The sequence below is a fragment of the Fistularia commersonii genome, chromosome 24, assembly GCF_037954325.1.
Source record: "Fistularia commersonii isolate RoL2024-O1a breed Wild chromosome 24, RoL_Fcom_v1.0, whole genome shotgun sequence".
In the NCBI taxonomy this organism is placed as follows: domain Eukaryota; kingdom Metazoa; phylum Chordata; class Actinopteri; order Syngnathiformes; family Fistulariidae; genus Fistularia; species Fistularia commersonii.
Window position 1 is genome coordinate 8,191,041 of NC_141307.1, and position 26,935 is coordinate 8,217,975.

The 26,935-nt window shown below is 45.1% G+C and overlaps 6 non-coding genes across 6 annotated transcripts; all 6 read right to left on the reverse strand.

Annotated features, from left to right (window-relative positions):
- On the reverse strand, positions 1-164 carry LOC147220012 (U1 spliceosomal RNA). The gene has a single exon (XR_015108220.1). It is a non-coding gene; the product is annotated as a U1 spliceosomal RNA (small nuclear RNA).
- A 650-nt stretch (positions 165-814) lies between these two features.
- LOC147220013 (U2 spliceosomal RNA) lies at positions 815-1,005 on the reverse strand. Its single transcript, XR_015108168.1, has one exon. It is a non-coding gene; the product is annotated as a U2 spliceosomal RNA (small nuclear RNA).
- Positions 1,006-20,469: 19,464 nt separating this feature from the next.
- Positions 20,470-20,541, reverse strand: trnap-ugg (transfer RNA proline (anticodon UGG)). Its single transcript has one exon. It is a non-coding gene; the product is annotated as a tRNA-Pro (tRNA).
- Positions 20,542-22,372: 1,831 nt separating this feature from the next.
- LOC147220015 (5S ribosomal RNA) lies at positions 22,373-22,491 on the reverse strand. The gene has a single exon (XR_015108657.1). It is a non-coding gene; the product is annotated as a 5S ribosomal RNA (ribosomal RNA).
- Positions 22,492-23,484: 993 nt separating this feature from the next.
- On the reverse strand, positions 23,485-23,675 carry LOC147220016 (U2 spliceosomal RNA). The gene has a single exon (XR_015108182.1). It is a non-coding gene; the product is annotated as a U2 spliceosomal RNA (small nuclear RNA).
- Positions 23,676-25,526: 1,851 nt separating this feature from the next.
- On the reverse strand, positions 25,527-25,645 carry LOC147220017 (5S ribosomal RNA). The gene has a single exon (XR_015108515.1). It is a non-coding gene; the product is annotated as a 5S ribosomal RNA (ribosomal RNA).
- Positions 25,646-26,935: the final 1,290 nt, after the last annotated feature.

The following is a 26,935-nucleotide window of genomic DNA, read 5'->3' on the forward strand; positions in this document are numbered from 1 at the left end:
CAGGAGAGAGCGCGGACGCAGTCCCCCACTACCAGAAATTATGCAGTCGAGATTCCCACAATTGGGGAATTCGCAGGGGTCAGCACAGCCGCAGTGCAATGGCTGAGCCTCGCCCTGGGTGAACCACCTTCTTGATCATGGTATCTCCCCTGCCAGGTAAGTATGAGTCGCACGCGTCCCGCGCACGGACCGCTTTCACACGCACGCCGTTCTCAGTCGGGGGGGAACCCACGCGGACTCTTCCGGGAGCTCACACGCGATCCCTCTCGCGCGCGCACACACACACACGCACACACACACGCACACACGCACACGCGCACACACACACACGCGCACACACACACACACACACACTCCGTCAAAAAACCGTCAACTCTGAGTTCTGACGGGCCGGGACGCCGAAAACGACACGGACGCTTCAATTTTCACGAAGAAGTCAGAGGACAACCGGAACACGTTCCGTCCGTCCTCCTGATGCCGCGAGGGGTTTCTGCCGCTCTACGACCGGGAGAACTTCCCCCTGAGCCCAGTCTGACACAGTCTATCGGGGGCAATCCATCCGTTTCAAATGCGATCCATTTAGGCTCAGTTCTGGTCCATAGTGGGATTTTATCGGGCTGCACGGGGCGAATGGTAGGGACAGGGTTTCAGGCAGACACGCTCGTTTGTCGCTATCTACCGCTCCCTACCGGCAGAAACAACGGGGACAGTGTCGCTGGTCACGCAGGGCACAGACAAGATCCGGATCCCGTGCGTGTTGGTTACGTACGACGTTGTTGGAGGCCACGGCAACCTTGACATCGGACACAAAAGCGGGGGGTGCACTGTTCCCAGAGATACTGCAATACCGGGTCGATGCGCGAAGTGGACGGAGCAAGCCCCTATTCCATCTCCCTGTTCCAAAAATCAATTTAATATTTGGTCCCCGGATAGGGGACATATCAGATATTAAACTGATAAGAACAGATATTACACCTGATCTTAGCCAAAAGGCCGAGAAGCGATAACACCGCGCCTTCGCTCGACGCCCACCGGATTCCCCGCACCGTCAGCTTCACTCACGACTTCATACAAGAAACAACATGGCTGAAGCATCTTCCGCATTTGCCCGGTCACGTGGTGCACGCCCCCCGACAGGACGCCGAAGCATCAAAGTAAACCCAGGACATCAACAACCAGACTCTTGGAATCGTGTCCCCTTCAAATCCACCTGGAATGTGGCAAAAAGTCGCCCGTGAGGAGAAAAGACACAGGTGGAAACGGGACGTTTGCACCGCTCACGATACACTGGGCTGCAAACGGGCGCCATCTTGTGAACCCGTCTGGTTACCGCATCGTTGCGACCAGTTCTCACAGAGACTCGTTGCTCATCGCCGGGAAACACAATTCAAAAAACGTCACGAACACAAGACAACAGTAAAATGGATTTAAATCCACATTTACATTTAATTACATTCATGTTTTCGTCACTACCAGCAGAACTAATTTTAAACACGACGGTAAATCATCTCGTCCCGTGGCGAACACCCACTGGACCCCGGCACCCCAAACAGCCTTCGACGGCCTTGAACGCTAACCCCGCCCCGCACCGGCTAATACCGGCTGTTACGACGACTGCTGGTCCGGACGGAGCCGATCGCGCTCGGTTAGACCACCGCTTTTTCGTTGTCGTTTGAGTCGCCAACATTCAATTACCGACGCGCTCCGAGGCAAGATGGCGGAAGGCCGCGAGCTAGTCTGTTTGGCTAGCGGAGCGGCTTAGTTAGCCTTACCTCAGCTCACGAAATCTGTGACGTCGTCGAGATTTCTCGGCCGAAAGGACCTAAATTACCGTCAAAAATCACCGGGAGTTGCTTCGCGGTTGTTATAAACACGGTCAATTCGGTTGTAGGTCGAGAAATCATCACTATTCTCTGTAAAAGTGAACTTACGTCGCGGGGCTGGACAGCGCTCTTGACCGGAAACACATTGTGGAACCCCGGAGCCTTCAGTGACCGACATAAACGGTCATAAACTCTTCGGTTCAATTCTACTTCGAACTATTTAAATTAATTCTACTTCAAACTATATGAATTAATTCTAATTCTAACAATATGAATTAACTGTACTTTAAATTATGAATTAAGAAAAGAGATGTGGGACCTGTGGAATCCCCTCCGTGGACACTTTCATCCCGAGTCCCGCTTCTCTGTACTCTTATACTGGCATTCTGTGGCTTAACTGATGCCAGACCACCATCGATGACATGCAGAGGTTTTTAAATGCACTGAATGGAGAGAAGTTCTGACACACTGTTGATGAATCAGGTCCAAGTCCAGTCACCCAGCAGCCCAGGAGTCTCCTTCTGTGCGCCGGTCTGCTCCAAGACCTCCAACATCATCCCCGTCTGCAGGAAAACAAAGAACCACAGGACCCTGGGTACAGATCTCCCATCCTGGCTCTGTAGGAGTGACTGACGTCCTCTGAGCACCTTGTTGTTCTGTCTTACCTGAGATCCAACACCGCCCGCCCTGGACCCCCTGCTGTTCACCTAGAGTGAGCAGGACCAGAGGAGATGCCGTGATAATGAGCACTGTTGTGCAACTTGAAAGTCCTAGAAAGTGACATCTGGACATCTGGAGCTCATCTGAATATAAACCACAGTGGGTAAAAACACAAACACATAAGCTGCACTTGTCTGTAAACTGCAGGTGTTCACATTGTAACGAGATATTTACACATTAACCTTTTTTTTTTTACTTTTAATTAAATACATACTGTTAACATTTGCAAATATGTCCTGGAAAAGCAGTGCCTGTAACACGGCTGATGGAAAATGTTCATAATGAATAAAACAAGGAAAAGTTCATCCATTTTTTATCCCCACTTTGTCCCAATCCGAGTCATTTTTGGCTTTGCACATTTGACCCTCTGTTGCTATTCAACTATGAGAAACAGTGCTGGGGTTAAAGAGATTTAATAAATTAACTGGTAAATTCTTCAGTAAAATAAGTATTTGGTTACCAATAAACAAGATATCACAGAGCTCCCACAGACCTGTAACTTCTTTTTTAAGATGCCCCTCTGTTCTCCACACCTTACCTGTATTAATGGCACCTGTTTGAACTGGTTACCAGGATAGAAGACACCTGTCCACAACCTCAAACCGTCACACTCCAAACTCAATCAGGCCAAGACCAAAGAGCTGTCTAAGGACACCATAAACAAAAATGTAAACCGGCTCCAGGCTGGGAAGACTGAATCTGGACTAGGAAAGCAGCTTGGTGTGAAGACATCAACTGTGAGAGCAATTATTAGAAAATGGAAGACATACAAGACCACTGATAATCTCCCTCCATCTTGGGCTCCACACAAGAGCTCACCCCGAGGGCTCAAAATGATGAGACGCCCACAGGGGGACCTAGAGAATAAGCTGCAGAGAGCTGGGACCAAAGTAATAAAGGCTACCATCAGTAACACACTACGCTGCCAGGTACTCAAACCCTGAAGTGCCGAAGGTGTCTCTACTGAGATAGTATGTGTCCCATCGCGTCATCTAAATTTACTGGAGGGCATTTGGATGATCCAAAAGAGGACTATGAATGTCCTGTATATAATATATATGTATTTCTTATTCTCCCTCCTTCCGACTATTATTTATTATTGTTATGTTTTACTTGAAACTCTGGCACAACAATTTCCTTTGGGATAAATAAAGTTGTTCTTATTCTTATTCTTAAACAGGCCACATCTGGCCCATCAAAGATTGGTACAGAATTCATGCTTGATATGTATGATTGGATCAACGAATGTGGGAGCTCAAACTGGAGATGATCAATTTTTGGAGCTACTTCAGAACTCTTGAGAATTCATCCTGAACTGAATGACACGGATTGGCTTTGTTATTTAACATTTACTGTGGACCTACTGACACACATGAATGAGCTGGACGTGAAGATCCAACCAAAAAAACGGTTTGTGAATGAAATGCAAGCAAATGTCAGAGCCTTCAAAACCAAGTTGGTTTTATTTTCAAAGCGAATATCAAAAGAGTCTGATATGTACTGTTCACAAATACATTTTTTGTTTTACATGTATCATATTGTCAAATTTTAAAAGTCAATCCGGCCCCTGAGCCAAAAAGTTTGCCCGCCCCTGGAATACCTGATGAAGACTTTTCAGAAAACCTTTGACCTGTCATTGCCAGCAAAAGGTATATCAGAAAGTATTGCAATGAATGTTTGTTCCTGACCAACTACTTATTCTCCATCATTATGTCCAAATAAGCTTGTTAAAAATCAGACAATGAGATTTTCTGTCTCTCATCGTTGAAGTATACCAATAATGAAAATGAAAGACCTCCATCATGTTTTTAAGTGGGAGAACTTGCACAATTGTTGGCTGACTAAATACTGTTTTGCCCCACTTTATCTGGATACTGGGCACTGACACCTATTCAAATCAACATTTTAAAATGAGCTGATTTAGACTGTAATGATCATTTTGAGCTTATTTTAATCAAATTGTCAAATATTCAAATACAACATTCAAGTTTTTAGTTTCACCTATGAACAGGGTGATGGCAATCAGCACCAACAACACACTGAAGTCTCACAGCACCTTGACTGGACTGAAAATCAATGTCAAAATTAAGCTATGACAAACAGTGCACCTCTGCGTGAATTCTGTCCTCTTTAAACATATCTTGAACCCCCGGTGCATGTCTTTGCGATAACAAGTCATAACTTCTCACTCCAAACTTACCTGAAACACAATAACAAATAAAATCTTCAAAGGGTACAGAAGAGACCTGCATGTTTTATTCCTCAACCGAGCCAAGGCTTCTTAATCCATCCCCACATCTGTCATCTGGGAGGCCTTCAACCTCTTCCAAGTGCATGAAACCACCACAAACCTGGTCAGAAGCTTCCTCCAGCATTTCTTATTCTGTAAAACAACCACAGAGTACAAAACATGGTGATCATTGGAAGTGGGCTTCAGGGCAGGCTGCGCCACATCCCCTCTAGCCTTTACCATGGCAATGGAGATGACCATCGGTGCATCTCGGTGGAACGACGGAGGGGAGCTACTGCAGGCTTGACAGCGGCTGCCTCCAAATGATTATTGGAAAAGCCCCCCAGCACAAAAGTCAAAGAACATGAAATGACCACCTCGATCCCCTCCATCACCTCTACCAAATGCCAGCTGGAGAAGCTTCACTCCAACACTACCTGGGGAAGAAAAAGTTGGAAGCCAACAAGTGTCAAGCATAAGGCCCTGACCCTGGCATTCAAAACCACCTCAGGAACAGGTCCAGCATATCTGAACGAAATGATAAGACCTTATGCTCCCGGCAGAGAGCTGCGTTCCTCTAATACAAACCTACTAGCAGTACCTTTTGCTCGCTCTAAGCGATCTCAGGCAAAACTGTTCTCAGTTCTACTACCTCAGTGGTGGAACAAACTTCCAGAAGCAACAAGACTAGCATCATCTCTCTCAACCTTCAAGAAACAGGTAAAAACTGTTCTCTTTCAGGACTTTTTACTGCGATGATGCCCCAAGTCAGGTTAGGCAGCAAGTTAGGCTATGCAGTGTGTGTGTGTGTGTGTACGTTTGTGTATGTCTTTGTCAAAAAAAAAACAAAAAAAAAAAAGCTCACTAACCTAAGCTTACTGTTCTGTATATTTCATGTGCATCGTGTATTTTGCAGGTGTATTTGCAAGTGTATTTGCAGTCCCTATGTCCTCTATTGTAAGTCGCTTTGGATAAAAGCGTCTGCCAAATGCAATGTAATGTAATGTAATGTAATGATTTATGGACGTAGTGAGAGAGGATATGAAGGTAGTTGGTGTGAGAGAGGAGGATAAGAGAATAGAGTTAGATGGAGAAAGTTGACCCGCTGTGGCGACCCTTGAAGGGAAAAGCCGAAAGAAGAAGAAGAAGAAGAAGATCTGGTGAACGAATATGCTGATTAGGAATGACTACACAATATTAAAACCACATACTGTATAAATTCACTCAAATTCAGTCCCAAGAATGGAAGATAAAGCCATTTGGTAAAAAATGTTTATCTTGCCAAGTTGAAGGCATTCTTTAAATCTGGTGTTTGTTGCTGACATATGCTGGATTGGACGGGACTTCGCATTATATATTTTACATTTACTGAAATCCAGCCCTGTGTTTTAAAAGATAGAACCATTTGGTCAAAATTATTTATCTCACCAAGTTGAAGCATCTTGGGAAATGTTTTAAATATCAAGGGAATTCTTTAAAACTGGTGTCTGGTGGTTAAATATGTCGAATTGAACGTGATTCTACACAATATATGTTGAATTTACAATAATCCAGCCGCAGGTTTAAATGATAAAGCCAGTTGGACATCAAGTATTTATCTCACCAAATTGAAGTCATTTGGAATAAGTTGTAATTATTTTTTCATTCTTTTAAGCTGGTGTCTGGTAATGAAATTTCCTGATAAGGATGTGGTTCTACACAATACAGAATAAACACAATGTATAAATTCACTCAAATCTAGCCATATGAATGAAAGAAATAGCCATTTGGTCAAGAGTGTTTATCTTACCAAGATGAAGATTTTTGGCACAAACTGTAAATAACTTTTGGATTCTTTAAAGCTGGTGTCTGTTGCTGACATATACTGGATAGGATGTGAATCTACACTATATATATTATATTTACTTAAATCCAGCCTCAGGTTTAAAATAAAGAGCCAGTTGGACGGTAAGTGTTTATCTCACCAACATGAAGGTTTTTGGCAGAAGCTGTCAATAAATTTGTAATTCATTAAACCTGGTGTCTGGGGATTAAATATGCTGAATTTTATCTGATTCTTCACAACATCAAATCCACACAATGTATAAAATCACTAAAATCCAGTTGCAAGAATGAAAGATAAAGCCATTATTTCCAAAAAAATTATCTCACAATTGAAAGGTTTTGGAACAAGTTGTTAATTACTTTGGAATTCTTTGAGGCCCATTTCTTTTGTTGAAATATGTTGAAATGGATGTGATTATACACAATCTTAAATCCACACAATGCATAAATTCATTATTATCCAGCCGAAGAATGAAAGATAAAGCCATTTGGTAAAAAATGTTCATCTTGCCAAATTGAATGAATTTGGAACAAGTTGTAAATTACTTTTGGATTCTTTAAAGCAAGTGTCGGTTTCTGAAATGTGCTAGATAGGAAGTGATTTTACACACTTAATGTCACATTTACTGAAATCTGACATCCTATCTTTAACCTAAAAACAAACAAAAATGTGCAATATCTCATTTCTGTGCAATATTCAGAAACTGTGCAATATTTCATCTCATAACAGCTACACTGTGCAATATTTCATCTCATCTCATAACAGCTACACTACAACGTTCCCTTCTATCATACTATTGTGCACTCCTTACCTCACTTGTTACTAAGACACTTATAGTTTTATCACTGCTTACTAAGACACTTTATAGTTTCACTGAGACACTTTATAGTTTATAGTTTATTTATATTTCTAATTCTGCCTTTCTTTATTATTTATTACTGTTATATTTTTCTGTAACTCTGGCACAGCAATTTCCTTCGGGATTTATAAGGTTGTTCTTATTCTTATTCTTATTCTTATTCTTATTCTTAAATCCAGCCGAAGGTTAAGAGGATAAAGCCATTTGGAAAAAAAATGTGTTTATCTCAAGAGGTTTGAGGTTTTAGGCAGAAGTTGTAAATAACTTTGGAATTCTTTAAAGCTGGTGTCTGGTGATGAAATATGCTGAATAGAATGTGATTCTACACAATTTATGTCACATTAACTGAAATCAAGCCGCAAGTTTCAGAGATAAAGGCATTTGGTCAAAAAGTGTTAAACACATGAAGTTGAAAGACTTTGGCACAAGTTGGAAATAACTACGCGATTCGTTAAAGCAGGTATGTGGTGGTCAAAAACGTTTAAAAGAATATCATTCCATAAAATATATGTCACATTTACTGAAACCATGCATCAGGTTTAAAGGATAAGCCCATTTGGTAAACAAGTGTTTACCTCCACAGTTTGAAGCTTTTTCACGCAAGTTGAAAATAACTTTGGAAATCATTAAAACTCATGTCTGGTGCTGAAATATGCTTAATGGCATGTGATACTACATAAAATACTTCACAATTCCCAAAATCCAGACGCAGGTTCAAAAGATAAAGCCATTTGGTTAAATAGCTTATCTAACCAAGTTTAAGCTTATTGGAACACCTTTTAAATCACAAGATAATTCTCTAAAGCTGGTGTCTGGTGCTTAAATATGCTGAGCAAGATATGATTCTACAAAATTTTTGTCAGATTTAATTAAATCAATCCGCAGGTTTCAGAGATAAAGCTATATGGTCCAAAAGTGTTTGTCTCACGAATTTGAAAGATTTTGGCACAAGTTGTAAATAACTTTGGAAATGGTTAATGCTGGTGTCTGGTGCTGAATTATGCTGAATAGGATGTGATTCTATACACTATATTTCACATTTACTGAAATCATGCTATATGTTGAAAGGATAGTGTCACGAGTCGGGGGCAGACTCGGGCAGGGAACCACACCAACAGGGCTGGAATCCGATCTCTTTATTTAGGCAGGGTCTCAGTAGAGTTATAGCAGAGTTACAATACTCTGGCGCCAGGCAGTGCGTGCCACTGCTCTTTATGGGGATGTTGATTAGCGGCGGCTGGGCGCTGATTCTCAATTGGACCGTGCCGTGTCTCCTCGCGGCTGCCGAGGATAGCGTCCCACGGAGCCGGCCTGGGCGGTCGGGGTGGAATTGCCGTATTAACGAGGGGTCCAGGATCCGCCGAGCCGGAACCCAGGATCTTCCCTCCTGACCATAGCCCTTCCAGTCCACCAGATATTGCAAATGATACACATTTCTTAAATCCAATTTCGTGAAAATCTGGGCCCCGTGGAGCAGAGTAAAAGCCAAGTCAATAAGGGGAAGTGGGTACTTGTTCCGGATGGTGATCCTGTTCAGACCCCGGTAGTCCACACAGGGTCTGAGGCCCCCATCCTTCTTCCCCACGAAGAAGAACCCCGCCCCGGCCGGAGAGGTGGATGGTCGTCGCCAGGGAATCTCTGATATACTCTTCCATGGCGGTTCTCTCGGGTCTTGACAGATTATATAGTCGACCTCTGGGTAGAACTGCGTCCTGCTGGAGGTCTATGGCACAGTCATAAGGCCGGTGAGGGGGGAGGGTCAGGGCTTTATCCTTGTCGAATACCCGGGTGAGGTCATGATACTCGGAAGGGACGCAGGATAGGTCCGGGGTTAATGGTCGATCTGGGGCTGCGGAACTACCGGGGGTTGGGGCGGAGGTCAGACAGGTTGCATGGCATGATGTGCTCCAGGTCTGGATTTTGCCGGCGGCCCAGTCGATGTGGGGATTTTGTAGTTGCAACCAGGGGAACCCGAGCACCAGGGGGGAGTGAAGTCCAGACAGGATGGCGAAGGAGATTGATTCGGAATGGTTACCAGAAATCCGGATACGGACGGGGACGGTCTGGCGCTGTACATGGGCCAGCCGGCGGTTGTTCAATGACAGGGTGCAGCGGGGTGGTTGGATAGCTGTGGTGGGGATGAGGAGCCCTTTAACCAGGGCCTCGTCTATGAAGTTGCCCTCTGCCCCTGAGTCTACCAGTGGCGAGACCGAGCGCTGGTGCATGCCCCACTCCAGCGAGGTTGGCACCCGTAGGTGGGCCTGCGGGGAGGAGATCACCGTACAACTCACCAGAGCCCCCCCGGTCACTGGCGAGCCTTGGCTTTTCCCAGCCTGACCGAGCAGGTGGCGGCGTAGTGGCCCACCTCACCGCAGTAGAGGCAGGCGTTTTGGCGCCACCGGCCAGTCTTCTCCTCAGCGGTGAGGTGCGCTCGACCCAGCTGCATGGGCTCCTCCCCCGACGCGGCGGGTCCTGGGGCTGAGGGCAAAGGACGGGCAAATGAATTTGGGCGGAGTGTCCTTAGGTCCGTCCCTTCCCGCCAGCTCGTCCTTCAGCTCATCATTGAGTCCTCTATGAAAGGCGTATCGTAGTGCCGGGTCGTTCCAGTCACACGCTGCCGCCAGGGTCTGAAACTCAACAGCATACTCAGCCACACTCTGTCCCCCTTGGGTGAGGTCGCCCAAGCGTTTCGCTGCGTCGTCTCCCTGGAGAGGGTGGTCGAAAACTTCTCTCATCTCGGCGGTGAAAGCGGCATAGGCATTCTGTAGATCGTCGCAGTCCGTCTCTCCGCCACACTGCCGACCCCCAGCGTAGTGCAGCACCGGTGAGTAGACTGATGGTATATGCTATCTTCTGTTCGTCTGTCTTGTAGGTCATCGGCTGCAAGCCAAACACTAGTGAGACTTGTAGCAAAAATCCTCCACATGGGGCTTCCGGTGACGCAATGTACTGAGACACACGCACGGAGTTGAGCTCTCCCGAAAATTGGTAGTATTCGGCTGTTTATGAAAAAATACTTGACAGTTTAATGGTGGAAAAGTGGGTCTGAAGCATTGCAGATTGGGATGAGCACGGTCAGAGACACACGGAACGCAGCAAAATAGCAAAAACAGCAAGAAGAAGCGAAAGGAAAACATCGGCCGCCATCTTCCCCAAGCCAGGTGAGCGGAAAAACGGATGAACAGAACATGGAGAACATTCTTCGCGAATTGAAAGAGTTGAGGAAAGAAAATAAGCAAGCATTTGCAGACACTAAGGAACAATTAACTAGACTGGAGGTGTCGGTCACGGACTTGATTCAAAGGATGGAGAAGCTAGAGCGGAGAACTGAGGAAGCGGAGACCAGGGTATGCCAGGTGGAGGACACAAGCCAGCGCCATGAGAGGATGCTGAGGCACCTGTTGAAACGGGAGGCGGCCCTGAAGAACATGTGCGATGATCTACAGAACCGGATGCGCCGCAACAATCTGAGAATTTATCAAGTCCCCGAGGAAAGTGAGAAAGGTGGCATGATCGGTTTTGTGAGGAACTTAATTGAGACGGCGCTACAACTCCCGTCCGAGCTAAATATAAAAATCGAGAGGGCACACAGATCACTGGGGCTAAAGCCTGCGAGTTCAGCGCCTCCGCGCTCCATTATCGTGAGGTTTCTGGATTATACAGTAAAGGAAGCAGTGCTGCGACAAGCATGGGCCCAAAAACGAGTGAAGTTCCAAAAGGGAGTAATTTACTTTAACCAGGATTACTCTCCAGAAATACAGAGGAAGAGAACGCGGGTCCGAGGAGTGATCAAGCAGCTGAAGGAGAAGGAGATCCGGGCAATGTGCCGCTATCCGGCGCAGCTGAGAATCAACTTGGAGTCGGGAGTGAAAACATTTCCTCCGCTGGTGGATGCTGTGCCAACGTTGAAGAAGCTGGGCATCGAGTTGCAGGTTCGCGAGAGAGAGAGACTGGAATGGGAACTCTCAAAAGATACATGATACATACAAGACAGGATGGTGGGAAGAGAGAAAGAAAGGACACATCACTGTCCGCCGCAGACCTGCGGGCTGTTTTGCTGGACTAAAATGATGAGGAGTACTGTGCCCGGGTAATGTTAAAATAATTAGATAACGTTATTACTGTCAATCTTAAAGTTCTATGTGTATTACTGTTCATAGTTTAAACAGCCAAATATGCTGAAGTTAAGTGAATCATATTGTAAAGTTATTGAGAGGAGAGGAGAGTTAACTCTGCTATTATTTTCAATTAATATTTTTTTACGATGAGACCTGTGTTGGGATCACCGCCTCACCAAAGATTTTGTTTTTTTTCTTTGGTCTGTGGTTGGGACAGCACTCAGTGCACTTTGCCCAGAGGGAATCTTAAATCACAACCCTCTGCCTGCATTACAACAGGAGCTGGACAGATCTCTGTACTCAGCTGGACTATTGGAAGTCACATATGTTTACTTTATTTTTTCTGTTCTGTGTTTTAAGAGTTCTTATTTCCTTGACATGTCGGTTAGGTCGGCACAAGTGATTTTTGTTACTACGAGGGCAAGGATAGTTACTTTATGCAAAGGTGAATCTGGGGAGAGTAAAATGAAAATAAGAAATGCCGATTTATGTCAGAGGTAGGGATTATCAGCTATAATGTCAAAGGACTAAATAATCCTATAAAAAGAAAGAAAATGCTGACTCAGTTGAAGAAATTTAATTGCTCAATAGTGTTACCACAGGAAACTCACTTAAATGAGGTAGAACATAAGAAATTGAGGAGAGACTGGGTTGCACAGGTATTCTATGCTTTTTGTTCAAACAGCAGAAAGAGAGGAGTAGCAATTTTAATTAGTCATTCAATTAGTTTTGCAATTCAGAGAGAAGTGAAGGATAAAGTGGGGAGATATATACTTATTATGGGAACAGTAGGTGGAGTAGAGCTAACTATCATGAATATCTATGCCCCTAATGAAGATGACCCCAATTTCTTTAAAGAAGTGGCAACTGTAATGGCAAGAGAAGCCAGAGGTACTATAATTTTAGGAGGAGACTTCAATTGTGTTTTAAATGTAAAATTGGATAAAACTCCTTATGATTATGGGCCCATTAGCAGGAAATCCAGTGCAGCAAAACATATGTTGGAAGAATTAGGACTTGTGGATGTTTGGAGGGCTAAGAACCCGACCACGAGAGATTTCACCTTTCTGTCCATGGTACATGGGTCATACTCAAGAATTGATTTGATTTGCATTTCAAAACAAAGCTTATATAAAGTCATAGAATGTGTCATTGAACCTGGTACCCTATCTGATCATGGTCCTGTATATATGAAATTAAATTTAGGCTTTGGTCGGCACTTCAAATACTGGAGACTAAATATCTCATTGTTGACGGATCCAAATATAAAGGAAAACATAAAAAAAAACAATTGATGAGTACTTCAAAATTAATGATAATGGATCAGTATCCCCCTCGACTCTTTGGGAGGGGGCAAAGGTGGTGCTGAGAGGGAAATGTATTGAAATTGCGATTAGATTAAACCAGTGGTTCTTTACCTGGGTTCGATCGAACCCCAGGGGTTCGGTGGGTCAGTCTCAGGGGTTCGGCGGAGGTCAAGACACACATTGGTGATGACATCACTGGCTGCAGGTGATCACGCAACATAGCTTGGCCTATCCGTGCTGCAGGGATTTTGGCGCGCTCAGTTGTAGTAACTTGTGACTGTCGTGATGGTACGTCATGTGATTTCTTTCTTAATATTTTAATCCCTTCATACTAATTATGTCGGGCAAAAAAAGAAAGCGGTCGGAAGAACACATACAATACGGACAAGACAAGATGAGCAATTCTAGTCCAGCACCGGCAAAACTAAGGGACAGCTTCCTTAAGCTGCATGGAGATGGGAACTACAAGAACATAGCGCTTGCTGAATTCAAGGTGAAGGGAGCCAGATTCGATGAAAAGGCTACTCTGCCTGTTCTTTGTACCCATCAACGAAACGATCCTCGATCCAATAAAGAAGGGTTCGGTGAATGCGCATGTAAAACAGGTGGGGTTCAGTACCTCCAACAAGGTTAAGAACCACTGGTCTAGATGCTGAGAAGGCGTTCGACTGGACATATCTGAAATTTACTATGGAACAAATGGGATTTAATATGACATTTATAAAATGGATTGAAGCACTGAATAAAGACTCAATATCAAAGGTCAGGGTGAATGGGTACTGCTCCCAATTTTTTCACCTTAAAAAAGGAGTTAGGCAGGGGAACCCAATCTCGCCTATTTTGTTCACATGGTGTATCGAACCGCTTGCTGAATTGATAAGGACAAACGATCAGATCAAGGGAATAGTAGATGAAGGAGGGGAGATGCACAGAATTTCATTGTTCGCGGATGACGTTCTTTTGTTTATAAGAAATCCTCAGGCATTGCATAAGGGCCGGTATAGATGACTGAGGGACTATGGGGAGGTGTCAGGGTACAAGGTGAATGAGGGGAAATCAGAAGCAATGATGATAACAGGATGCTGGCTGACATGCTTGGACGGACAGGTGAAATTCAAGTGGTCAAAAGGGGGCTTTAAATACCTGGGAATCATTCTCACACACGACACAAGTCAGCTATATAAGTCAAATTATGGTAAACTAATTTCTCAGATCAAAAATGACATAGAAAGATGGGAGGTGCTTCCTTTGTCCTTAGTTGGGAGGATAGAAAGTATCAGGATGAATGTCCTACCTAGAATGCTGTTTCTGTTCAATGCTCTGCCTATCACTGTTCCTGTATCTACCTTTACATTACTGGATAAGCTCCTTTCCAAATTTTATGGCAGAACAAGAGGCCTAGAGTGAGATTGAAAATATTCTGTGCACCCAGAGATAAGGGCAGATTGGCCTTGCCACATTTCCGAAGTTACTACCTGGCAGCACAACTTGGAAAATTGGTCTCATGGATAAAACTAGATACGGACACAAGATGGGTGCATATAGAGCAAGGTTCAGTTAAAAATGTGTCGCTTTCAACTCTTCCCTTTCTAAATTCAAAAGCAAGACGTGGACTTAAGATACAAAATGAATATGTCAACCATACACTTAAGGTTTGGGAAAAGACAAGACGATTCCTGAATCTACCTCTAGCTCTATCGAGGGCAGCAAAAATAACAGCAGCAGGTGACTTTCTGCCAGCAAAGATGGACGGTGGTTTCATTAGATGGGCAGGGAAAGGTTTAATCACAATAAATCAGTTATTTGAAGGAAGAACTCTGAGGGCTTTTTCACAACTTCAGGCAAAATACGACATTGATTCTAAGGATTTATTTTGATATTTTCAAATTCGACATTATTTGATGACACACAAAGAATGGGACAATATTAAAGAAGCTTCAACTAATTTTGAACAATATTGGACTGAGATAGTTGAGAACAAAATGAACATTAAAAATACAATATCAGATATATATGGCAGGATACATATGGACACTTCAGTAGACACACTGGATGTGAAAGCTAAGTGGGAACTGCAATCTAATGCCATGATTGCTGATGGAGAACGGGAGAGTTCTTGGTTGCCCTGGCAACAATGTTTAAGCAGCCCAACATGGAGGGAGTTCAGCTGGAAGTTAAGAATAAGGTATTTTAAATCTCCCTTGATAATAGCTTCGTATGATAATAACTGTTCTCCCCTGTGTTGGAGGGGCTGTGGCATAACGGGGGACTTTTCCCACATTTTTTGGGACTGCCCTAAACTGATGAAATTCTGGGAAGAGATAAAAAAAACAAATAAGGGAGATTTTAAAATCAAACAGACCAATTGATCCACAGCAATTTATTATGGGTACAGCATCAACAAGCGGCCTAAAGAAAAAACAGGTGTTTACGCTTTGAGTTCTTCTATTAATTGCACATAAAATGATCACAGTAAATTGGCTCAAACCCCACCCACCTACCCTGGACCAGTGGCGTCAGAGGCTTAAGGATGTAAACTGCATGGAACGCATAACAGCAAACTTACGACTTCAGACAGACCTATATCTTGACAAATGGGCACCCATTAAAAAATATTTGGAGAGTTGAAGATATTATCTCTATTTGACTGAGTTAGATGCTTTTCTTGGTGTTTGGGTTTTGTTTTTTTTTGTTTTTTTTTCTGTTTTTTTTTTAGTTTTATTTTATTTTTCACTTGCTATTGAGGAAATAAGTGACCTATAAAGATTATTGTATAATGTATATCTTGTTATGAGGTTTTGTAAGAATGTATAAAACTCTGTTAAGGAACCTGTTCTAATAAATGTTCAAAAAAAAAAGAAAAACATTTTTGACCAAATGGCTTCATCTTTCTTGTGGCTGGATTTGAGGGAATTAATACATTGTGTAGATTCTGTCATGTGTAGCATCACATCCAGATCAGCATGTTTCATCACCGGTCACCAGCTTTAAAGAATTAGAGATATTTACAACTTGTGCCAAACAACCTTCAACTTAGTGAAATAAACATTTTAGGTCCAAATGCCTTTATTTTCAAACTTCCGCCTGGATTTCATTACAGTTGACCAATAGAGTGCAAATTCACATCACATTCAACAATTTTCAGCAACAGACACCAGCTTTTAAGAATTCCAAAGCAATTTACAACTTGTTCCAAATGCCTTCAATTTGGCGAAATAAACATTTTTGATCAAATGGGTTTCTCTTCCCTTCTTGCGTCTGGATTTCAGTGAATGTATACATTTTGTAGATTTTATATTGTCTAGAATCACATCTTAATCAGCATATTTCAGCGCCAGACACCAGCTTTAAGGAATTCCAATGTTATTTACAACTTGTTCCAAAGAGCTTACACTTTGCAGGGTACACATAATTGGACAAATGGCTTTATATTTCATTCTTGCTGCTGGATTCTAGTGAATTTATATAATGTGTAGATTTTTTATTGTGTAGAATCACATCCTATTCAACATTTTTCAACAAGAGTAACTACCTTTAAAGAATTCTGAAATAATTTACACCTTGTTCAAAAAACCTTAAATTTGGCGAGATAAACATTTTTGACCAAATGGCTTCATCTTTCATTCTTGCAGCTAAATTAGAGTGAATTCATACATTGCGTAGATTCTGTATTGTGTAGAATCACATCCATATCTGCATATTTCATCAACAGACACAAGCTCTAAAGAATGACATGAAAACCATCAACTTGATGAGAAAAACAATTTTGACCAAATGGCTTTATCCTTTAATCCTGCGGCTGGATTTTAGTAAATATGAAATATATTGTGTTGAATCATGTCCTATTACGCATATTTCAGCAACAGACACCAGCTTGAAAGACTTCCAAAATTATTTTTAACTTGTGCCAAAAACCTTCAATTTGGTGAGATAAACACTTCCTGAACAAATTGCTTTACCATTTAAACATGTGGCTGGATTTCATTAAATATAAACTATATATTGTTGAGCATCACATTTTTTTTAGCATTTTTTAATTTTGTACTTCTTTTATAGCTGGTGTCTGGTGCTGATATATGATGAATAGAATGTGATTCTACAGATTAAATGTCATATTTACTGAAAACCAGCAACAGGATTAAAGATAAAGGAAATTAATCAGCAAGTGTTTATCTCACCAAGTTGAATCTTTTCTGAACAAGTTTAAATAACAATGGAAGTCTTTAAAACTAGTGTCTGGAGTTAGAATGTTTTGAGTAAGACGTAATTCTATTACAATATGTCACATTTACTGAAATCCAGTCGCAGGGATAAAAGATGAAGCCATTTGGTCAAAAAGCGTTACTCTCAACAAGTTGAAGGTTAATGGAACAAGTTTAAAATTATTTTAGAATTCTTTAAAGAACTCCAAAGTAATTTACACCTTGTTCCAAACATTTCTAGGCCATACAGCATCGCTGGTCTCACCACAGTCTTGTACACCTTTCCTTTCATTCTGGCCCATAGTCTTCTATCACATAGTACCCCTGACACTTTTCTCAATCCCATCCCAACCTGCTTGGACCCGTCTCTTCACCTCTTTTCCACACTCTCCGTTACTCTGGACTTTTGACCCCAAGTACCTGAAATCCTCCAACTTCTTGATCTCCACTCCCTGTAGCCTCACCGTTCCACCCGAGTTCCTCTCATTCACACACATATATTCTGTCTTGCTGCAACTAACTTTCATTCCTCTCCCTTCCAGAGCATACCTCCACCTCTCTAGATTTTCCTCTACCTGTTTTCTGCTCTCACTACAGATCACAATGTCATCCGCAAACTTCAAGGGGTTTCCTGTCTAACCTCATCTGTCCATCACCATTGCGTACTAGAACGGGCTCAGAGCTGATCGCTGGTTGAGTCCCTCCTCCACCTTGAACTTCTCTGTTACCCCTACAGCGCACCGTACCAATGTCTCACAGCTAGCATACATGTCGCGCACCAGTTTAACATACTTCTCTGCCACTCCAGATTTCCTCATATAATACCAGAGCTCCTCTCTTGGCACCCTGTCATATGCTTTTTCTCGGTCTACAAAAACACAATGCAGCTCCCTCTGGCCTTCTCTGTACTTCTCTATTAGCTTTCTCAACGCAAATACTGCATCTGTAGTACTCTTCCTCGGCATGAAGCCATACTGCTTTTCACAAATGCTGACTTCTGCTCTCAGTCTAGTTTCCACTACTCTTTACCATAACTTCATTGTACGGCTCATCAACTTTATCCCTCTATAGTTGCCGCAATTGTGCACATCCCCTATATTCTTAAAAATAGGCACCATCACACTTTGTCTCCATTCTTCAGGCATCTTCTCACCCTCTAAGATCCTGTTGAATAATCTAGTCAGAAAATCTACTGCTCCCTTTCCTAGACACTTCCACACCTCCACAGGTATATCATCAGGACCAACTGCTTTTCCCCTCTTCATCCTCTTCAATGCCTTCCTCACTTCACTTTTACTAATTTGTGCTACTTTGTGGTCTACAATAGTCCCCTCTTCTACCCTTGCCTCTCTTTCATTTTCCCCATTCATCAGCTCTTCAAAGTACTCTTTCCATCTTCTCATCACTCTTCTAGCATCTGTCAATGCATTTCCTTCTCTGTCCTTAATCACCCGGACCTGTTGTACATCCTTTCCATCTTTATCTCTCTGTTTTCGCCAACCTGTATAAATCATTCTCACCCTCCTTTCTATCCATCCGAGCATACAAGTCACCGTACGCTTTTTGTTTTGCATTTGCTACCTCTATCTTTACCTTTCGCTATATCTCCCTGAATTCCTGTCTGTTCTCTTCAGTCCTCTCAGTATCCCACTTCTTCTTTGCTAACCGCTTTCTCTGTATACACTCCTGCACTTCCTCATTCCACCACCAAGTCTCCTTGTCTACTTTTCTTCCAGATGACACACCGAGTACTCTCCTATCTGTCTCCCTGATAACTCGAGCTGCTGTTGTCCAATCATCTGTAAGCTCACCGTGACCACCCAGACCCTTTCTCAACTCCTCCCTTAAAACCATGCAACACTCCTCCCTTTTCAGCTCCCACCACTTTGTCCTCTGCTCTGCCTTTGTCCTCTTCATCTACCTTGTCACCAGTCATTTAGCTGCCCCACCTCATGGGCTCATCCAGGTGGATGAAGGGAATATAAATAAAGAAAACAAACTATAATAGAGATTTAATAAAGCGCGAAAAACAGTCAACATGCAAGCAGTGGGCGTGGCTCGTTGGTCTTGGGGTATGATTCTCGCTTAGGGTGCGAGAGGTCCCGGATTCATATCACTGATGATTCCCTGACTCTCATCTCCTTTGCTCCTACTTTTTCACAGCGCTGTAATGCGAGCAAGTACGTTTGTTTTGTTTTGTTGTCATTTGAACCGGGATATTAGCTCCGACTCCTTTGTTGCACAGGATACCTACGTTGAAGACAACTGATAGGTGAGAGCGTACCTTGACGTTGACCGGACAGGGAAGACCGAAGAACTGGTAAAATGTCACCCTTGAAAAGGTATTGAATGTGAGAAAACCTAATGGCAAATGAGATGTGACTTGATTTTCTCTGCAACGCTGATCACAATCAATGGAGCCCTATCCCCACCATAATTGGGCCTGGTGGAGAAATACAAGTAAGACATGACTAAGCAAGACATGAGACAATGTCAAAGAGTCCCAACATCTCTTCAGCGGCAGTGCTGCTTCTACCGTAGAGACTGGGAGAAAATGAAAAGTAAAGCAAAGGCAAAGTCTGCCGTGAGACAAAGGGACATTGTGGGCCAATTCAACATGGCAAGAGGTGCAGGAAAACAAAAATATCCCACATGACGGAAGGCTTCTCCCGCTGAGCAGCACCAGCTGGTGGTACTGGACATGCACCACCAGGAAGAAGCAGACTGAATTGCCAGAGCTTTGTCCCTCACCAAGCATGGCCGCTGGGTGAGCTGAGATGGTGTAAAAAGTAGTATGATCTTTTGGAGCGGCAGTGGAACATGGAGGCCACAAGCTGAGCTTGAACATCAGATCCATGTATGATGTCCTGCCCCCTCCTGCCAAAGTACAAAAGTATTTTGGAGAGGATCCAGCCTGTTTCCAGTGTCCTGCCGAAGCAATCCCAAAGAAAATCCTTGAGGGCTGTAAGACCAGGCTCCCCTGAAGAATAATCAGAGCCTGCATGCTAATCTGAAGGCAGATTCACCTCTTGCCCCAAGCAAACGGTGAAGTGCCTGGTTACTGCAATGGAAAACGAGAAGGTAGCCAGCAATGCCATGGGCCCATTGTAAGCCCTGGTACTAAAGGGCTTACGAGTAGACTCTATTTTCAGTCTCACCATTCTGGATGACATTATAGCGAGGTGGTCCTGAAAACCAAATACTACAAAGGTGTCTTCCTTGTGAAGCTGACACTTGGGAGTTTTTTCTTCTATATAAGTAATCATTGGGTGGAAAAGTCTGTGATGGTTGAACATCGCTGCTGAAGCAGAGGATGCAAGGTGTGTGCGAAGAGTAGACCGGATACGTCCGTATGACACAGCAGAATGTAGCATTGGAAGGGCTCGGGCTCGTCCGGGATTTGAACCCGGGACCTCTCGCACCCAAAGCGAGAATCATACCCCTAGACCAACGAGCCACAAAAGCTTGCTAAGTTGAGTCACGACCAATCAAATTTGATTATTCATATAGCACCAAACACCAACACAGCGTTTCCATGATGCTGTACAAATATAGAGCAGGACTGAACCACACTCTTTGGAAAGACTTACAGAATACCCACATTCCCGAATAAACAAGCACTTGGAGACGCTTTGAGGAAACACTGCCCTTTACCAGCTCGAAACTGATATGAGATTCCTGAGCCTTGGGGTTTCCTTCTGATGACCACCTGCTTTTATTCTAATATGGCACTAATGGCAGGCAGCCACTTGCTGGGAGTACAATGCAAGGTGTGAAATGTAGCTGAGGCCGTGGTCTTCACATTCTACAGTCATGGCCAAAAGTTTTGAGATTGCCACTTTCACAATGTCTGTTCCTTCATGGTTTTTAGGTGTTTGCCAGATGGTTCTATTGTTGTGTCATTCTCCAAACTTTACAGACCTGGTCGTCCCATCACAATTGATGAACAGCTTTACCCATCAGAAACGTTGCCCTTTGATTCAATATATTGCTACAAAACCAGATAAGTTTGGCATCAAACCACCAAACACCAGCTTTAAAGAATTCCAAAGTAATTTACAACTTGTCAACTATTTACAACTTTACAACTATTAACACCAACGCCATCTTCAAAAAGGGTCAGAGCCGCCTGTTCTTCCTCAGGAGGCTCAGATCTTTCAATGTCTGCAGGACCATGCTGCAGATGTTCTACCACTCGGTGGTGTCCGGCGTCATCTTCTACGCTGTTGTGTGCTGGGGCAGCAGGCTCAAGACAGCTGACGCTAACAGACTCAACAAGCTCATCAGGAGAGCTGGATCTGTCCTGGGCGTGGAGCAGGAGTCTGTGGTGCAGGTGTCAGAGAGGAGGATGCTGAAGAAGCTCCTCAGCATCATGGACAACATCCATCACCCCCTGCATGCCACACTGACGTCCTGTCAGAGCTCTTTCAGCCGTAGACTGATACCACCGAGGAGCTCCACTGAACGCCACAGGAGGTCTTTCCTCCTGAGGCGATCAGACTTTTTAACTCCTCTCCATTCAGCCGCCGGCAACCATAACAACCTATCTTTAACCTAAAAACAAACAAAAATGTGCAATATCTCATTTCTGTGCAATATTCAGAAACTGTGCAATATTTCATCATATTTCATCTCATCTCATAACAGCTACACTACAATGTTCCCTTCTATCATACTATTGTGCACTCCTTACCTCACTTGTTACTAAGACACTTATAGTTTTATCACTGCTTACTAAGACACTTTATAGTTTCACTGAGACACTTTATAGTTTATAGTTTATTTTTATTTCTAATTCTGCCTTTCTTTTATGATTTATTACTGTTATATTTTCTGTAACTCTGGCACTGCAATTTCCTTCGGGATTAATAAAGTTGTTCTTATTCTTATTCTTATTCTTAAGAAAAGAAGCAAGGAAGGCAACGAAGAGGATGAGGAGTTCAAAGGCAGTGGGTCCTGATGACATGCCGTACATGTGGAGGCATGGAAGTGTCTAGGAGAGCCAGCGGTACGGAGGTCAGCGACTGGATGATTCAAAAGAAAAAGAAATACAGCACACATGGAAAAATACTGTACAGGGATGACAAGAAAGGTGACGAGCGACAGACAGAGACGGCGAGACAACGGAAAGTGACCCGAAAGGTAAGGCGAGGAACTATGACTGAGCGCTTCACTGTGACTCCGGTGGGACAGACACAAGGGAATGAGCGCGGGTGTCCGTGTGTGAAATGTTGGCGCTCTTGAGAGACAGCACCCCCTGCTGGGGACAGAGAGGACGAACATGAAAAAGCTAACGGCACCTGGTATTCCCAGGCGGTCTCACATCCAAGTACTAACCAGGCCCGACCCTGGTTGGCTTCCGAGATCAGACGAGATCGGGCGTGTTCAGGGTGGTATGGCCGTAAACGAGGGAGACCCGCGCGGAAGGGCATTTTATAAGCAGCCGTCCTCTGTCTTTTCCACCTCCAGTCATTTCCACATCTGTCAGGAGCTCCTTCTCTTTAGTCTCCATGATTACAGCCAGTGGCGCCCGAGGCTACTCGAACCGAAAATCATCAGACACTCCTTAGGCTACAGCCTAAGGTAAAAAGGGAGCTAGCAAAGGCCATAGCATAAAAGTTCAAGGTGGAAGCGGGACTCCGTCGGGGATAGGCCCTGAGCCCCTTCTTGGTCGCAATGGTGACGGACGGGCTGACGGATGAGGGTAGACATGAATCTCCACGGACCGTGACCTTTGCGGATGCCGTTGTGATCTGTAGTGAGAGCAGAAAACAGGTGGAGGTCAATCTAGAGAAGTGGGGGTATGCACCGCGTACTCAATCGGGGGGGGGAACCCACGCGGACTCTTCACAAATACTGCAGGATCCGGGAGCTCACACACCATCCATCTCGCACACACACACACACACCGCCCTGCGTGAATCTCTCACACACACACACTCCGTCAAAAAAACGTCAACTCTGAGTTCTGACGGGCCGGGACGCCGAAAACGACACGGACGCTTCAATTTTCACGAAGAAGTCAGAGGACAACCGGAACACGTTCCGTCCGTCCTCCTGATGCTGCCAGGGGTTTCTGCCGCTCTACGACCGGGAGAACTTCCCCCTGAGCCCAGTCTGACACAGTCTATACAAGGCAATCCATCCGTTTCAAATGCGATCCATTTAGGCTCAATTCTGGTCCATAGTGGGATTTTATTGGGCTGCACGGGGCGAATGGTAGGGACAGGGTTTCAGGCAGACACGCTCGTGTGTCGCTATCTACCGCTCCCTACCGGCAGAAACAACGGGGACAGTGTCGCTGGTCACGCAGGGCACAGACAAGATCTGGATCCCGTGTGTGTTGGTTACGTATGACGTTGTTGGAGGACACGGCAACCTTGACACCGGACACAAAAGCGGGGGGTGCACCGTTCCCAGAGATACTGCAATACCTGGTCGATGCGCGGAGTGGACGGAGCAAGCCCCTATTCCATCTCCCTGTTCCAAAAATCAATTTAATATTAGGTCCAAGGATAGGGGACGTATCAGATGTTAAACTGATAAAAACAGATACTACACTTGATCTTAGCCAAAAGGCCGAGGAGCGATAGCCCCGCGCCCTCGCTCGACACCAACGCATTCCCCGCACCGTCAGCTTCACTCACGATTTCATTCACAAATAAACCCCCACGCCGTCTCCGCCGCTCGGCCCGGAGCGACGGCGCATCTCCCCCATCGCCCCGGTGACGGAGGTCCCGGTGGAGGCCGACGTTCCTGCTTTACAAGAAACAACATGGCTGATGCATCTTCCGCATCTGCCCGCTCACGTGGCGCGCGGCCCCCCGACAGGACGCCGGAGCATCAAAGTAAACCCAGGACTTCAACAAGCAGACTCCTCGGAACCTGATGAATGAATGGGGAAAAATGATAGAGAGCCAGGGGTAGAAGCGGTGACTACTGGCGACCGCAAAGGAGCAGAGACCAGCGTAAAAAGAAGCGAGGAGGGCATCGAAGACGATGAGGAGTTCAAAGGCAGTGGGTCCCGATGACGTACCGTACAGGTGGAGGAATGGAAGTGTCTAGGAGAGCCAGCGGTACGGAGGTCAGCGGCTGGATTATTCAACAGCGAGAGACACAAACGAGAGAAAAAGAAATACAGCGCACATGGAGAAACACTGTACAGGGATGACAAGAAAGGCGGCGAACCGAAAATCATCAGACACTCTTTACCTTCGGCTGCAGCCTAAGGTAAAGGGGTAGCTGCCAAAGGCCATATCAGGACTGGTATGCACGCGGGGACAGTTCATGACAAGAGAAAGAGAAAAATAAATAAAATACACATGGAAAAAAGGACGAGTACCACAGATGCAGTATTGGCGCCCAGAATGCTCATAGACAAGTACAGAGGGGGCCGGCGGGAGCCGCATTGCCTTTTTGTACACCTAGAAAAGGCCTACGACAGGTTGCCAAGAGAGGAGCTCTGGTATCCTATGAGGAAGTCTGGAGCGGCAGAGAAGTGTGTTACACTGGTGCAGGACATGTATGCTAGCTGGGAGACAGTGGTGCGGTGTGCTGTAAGACTGGACCAGAGAAGTTCAAGGTGGAAGCGGGACTCCATCGGGGATAGGCCCTGAGCCCCTTCTTGTTCGCAACGGTGACGGATGGCCTGACGGATGAGGGTAGACGTGAATCTCCACGGACCGTGACCTTTCCAGATGCCGTTGTGATCTGTAGTGAGAGCAGAAAACAGGTGGAGGTCAAGATAAGATAAGATAAGACCTCCGTCACGCCCCAGACACAGAGGTCCCGGTGGAGGCCGATGTTCCTGCTTTACAAAAAACAACATGGCTGATGCATCTTCCGCATCTGCCCGGTCACGTGGTGCACGGCCCCCCGACAGGACGCCGAAGCATCAAAGTAAACCCAGGACTTCAACAACCAGACTCCTAGGAATATGATGAATGAATGGGGAAAAAGGAAAGAGAGCCAAGGGTAGAAGCGCTGACAACTGGCGACCGCAAAAGGAGCAGAGACAAGTGTAAAAAGAAGCGAGGAGGGCATCGAAGAGGATGAGGAGTTCAAAGGCAGTGGGTCCTGATGACTTACCGTACATTTGGAGGCCTGTAAGTGCCTAGGAGAGCCAGTGGTAGGGAGGTCAGCGGCTGGATTATTCAACAGCGAGAGGCACAAACGAGAGAAAAAGAAATTCAGCACACATGGAGAAATACTGTACAGGGATGACGAGAAAGGCGGTGAGCGAGGGACGGAGGCGGCGAGACAACGGAAAGTGACCCGAAAGGTAAGGCGGGAAACTATGACTGAGCGCGTGTTGCGCCGGGCTTCACGGTGACTCCGGTGGGACAGACACAAGGGAATGAGCGGCGTGTGTCCGTGTGTGAAATGTTGGTGCTCTTGAGAGACAGCACCCCCTGCTGTAGACATAGAGGACGAACATGAAAAAGCTTACGGCACCTGGTATTCCCAGGCGGTCTCCCATCCAAGTACTAACCAGGCCCGACGCTGCTTGGCTTCCGAGATCAGACGAGATCGGGCGTGTTCAGGGTGGTATGGCCGTAAACGAGACTAGCTTACGCGGAAGGGCATTATATAAGCAGCCGTCCTCCGTCTTTTCCACCTCCAGTCATTTCCAGATCTGTCTGGAGCTCCTTCTATTGCGTTTCCATGATTACAGCCAGTGGCACCCAAGGTTACTATAACCAAAAATCATCAGACACACTTTACCTTAGGCTGCAGCCTAAGGTAAAGAGGGAGCTAGCAAAGGCCATACCAGGACTCAAATGCACGGCGGGACAGTTAATGACAAGAGAAAGAGAAAATTAAATAAAATACACATGGAAAAAGGAAGAGTACTACCGATGCAGTATTTGCGCCGAGAATGCTCATAGAGAAGTACAGAGAAGGCCGGTGGGAGCCGCATTGCCTTTTTGTACACCTTGAAAAGTCATACGACAGGTTGCCAAGAGAGGAGCTCTGGTATCCTATGAGGAAGTCTGGAGCGGCAGAGAAGTGTGTTGCACTGGTGCAGGACATGTATGCTAGCTGGGAGACAGTTGTGCGGTGTGCTGTAAGACGGGACCAGAGAAGTTCAAGGTGGAAGCGGGACTCTGTTGGGGATAGGCCCTGAGCCCCTTCTTGTTCGCAACGGTGACGGATGAAGGTAGACGTGAATCTCCACGGACTGTGACCTTTGCAGATGCCGTTGTGATCTGTAGTGAGAGCAGAAAACAGGTGGAGGTCAAGATAAGATAAGATAAGACCTCCGTCTCGTCCCGGACACGGAGGTCCCGGTGGAGGCTGATGTTCCTGCTTTAAAAAAAACAACATGGCTGATGCATCTTCCGCATCTGCCCGGTCACGTGGTACACGGCCCTCCGACAGGACGCCGAAGCATCAAAGTAAACCCAGGACTTCAACAACCAGACTCCTAGGAATATGATGAATGAATGGGGAAAAATGAAAGAGAGCCAAGGGTAGAAGCGCTGATTACTGGCGATCGCAAAAGGAGCAGAAACGAGTGTAAAAAGAAGCGAGGAGGGCATCGAAGAGGAGGAGGAGTTCAAAGGCAGGGGGTCCTGATGACGTACCGTACATGTGGAGTCCTGGAAGTGCCTAGGAGAGCCAGCGGTATGGAGATCAGCGGTTGGATTATTCAACAGCGACAGGTATAAACGAGAGAAAAAGAAATTCAGCACACATGGAGAAATACTGTACGGGGATGACAAGAACGGCGGCGAGCGACGGACGGAGGCGGCGAGACAACGGAAAGTGACCCGAAAGGTAAGGCGGGGAACTATGACAGAGCGCGTGTCGCGCCGGGCTTCACGGTGACTCCGGTGGGACAGACACAA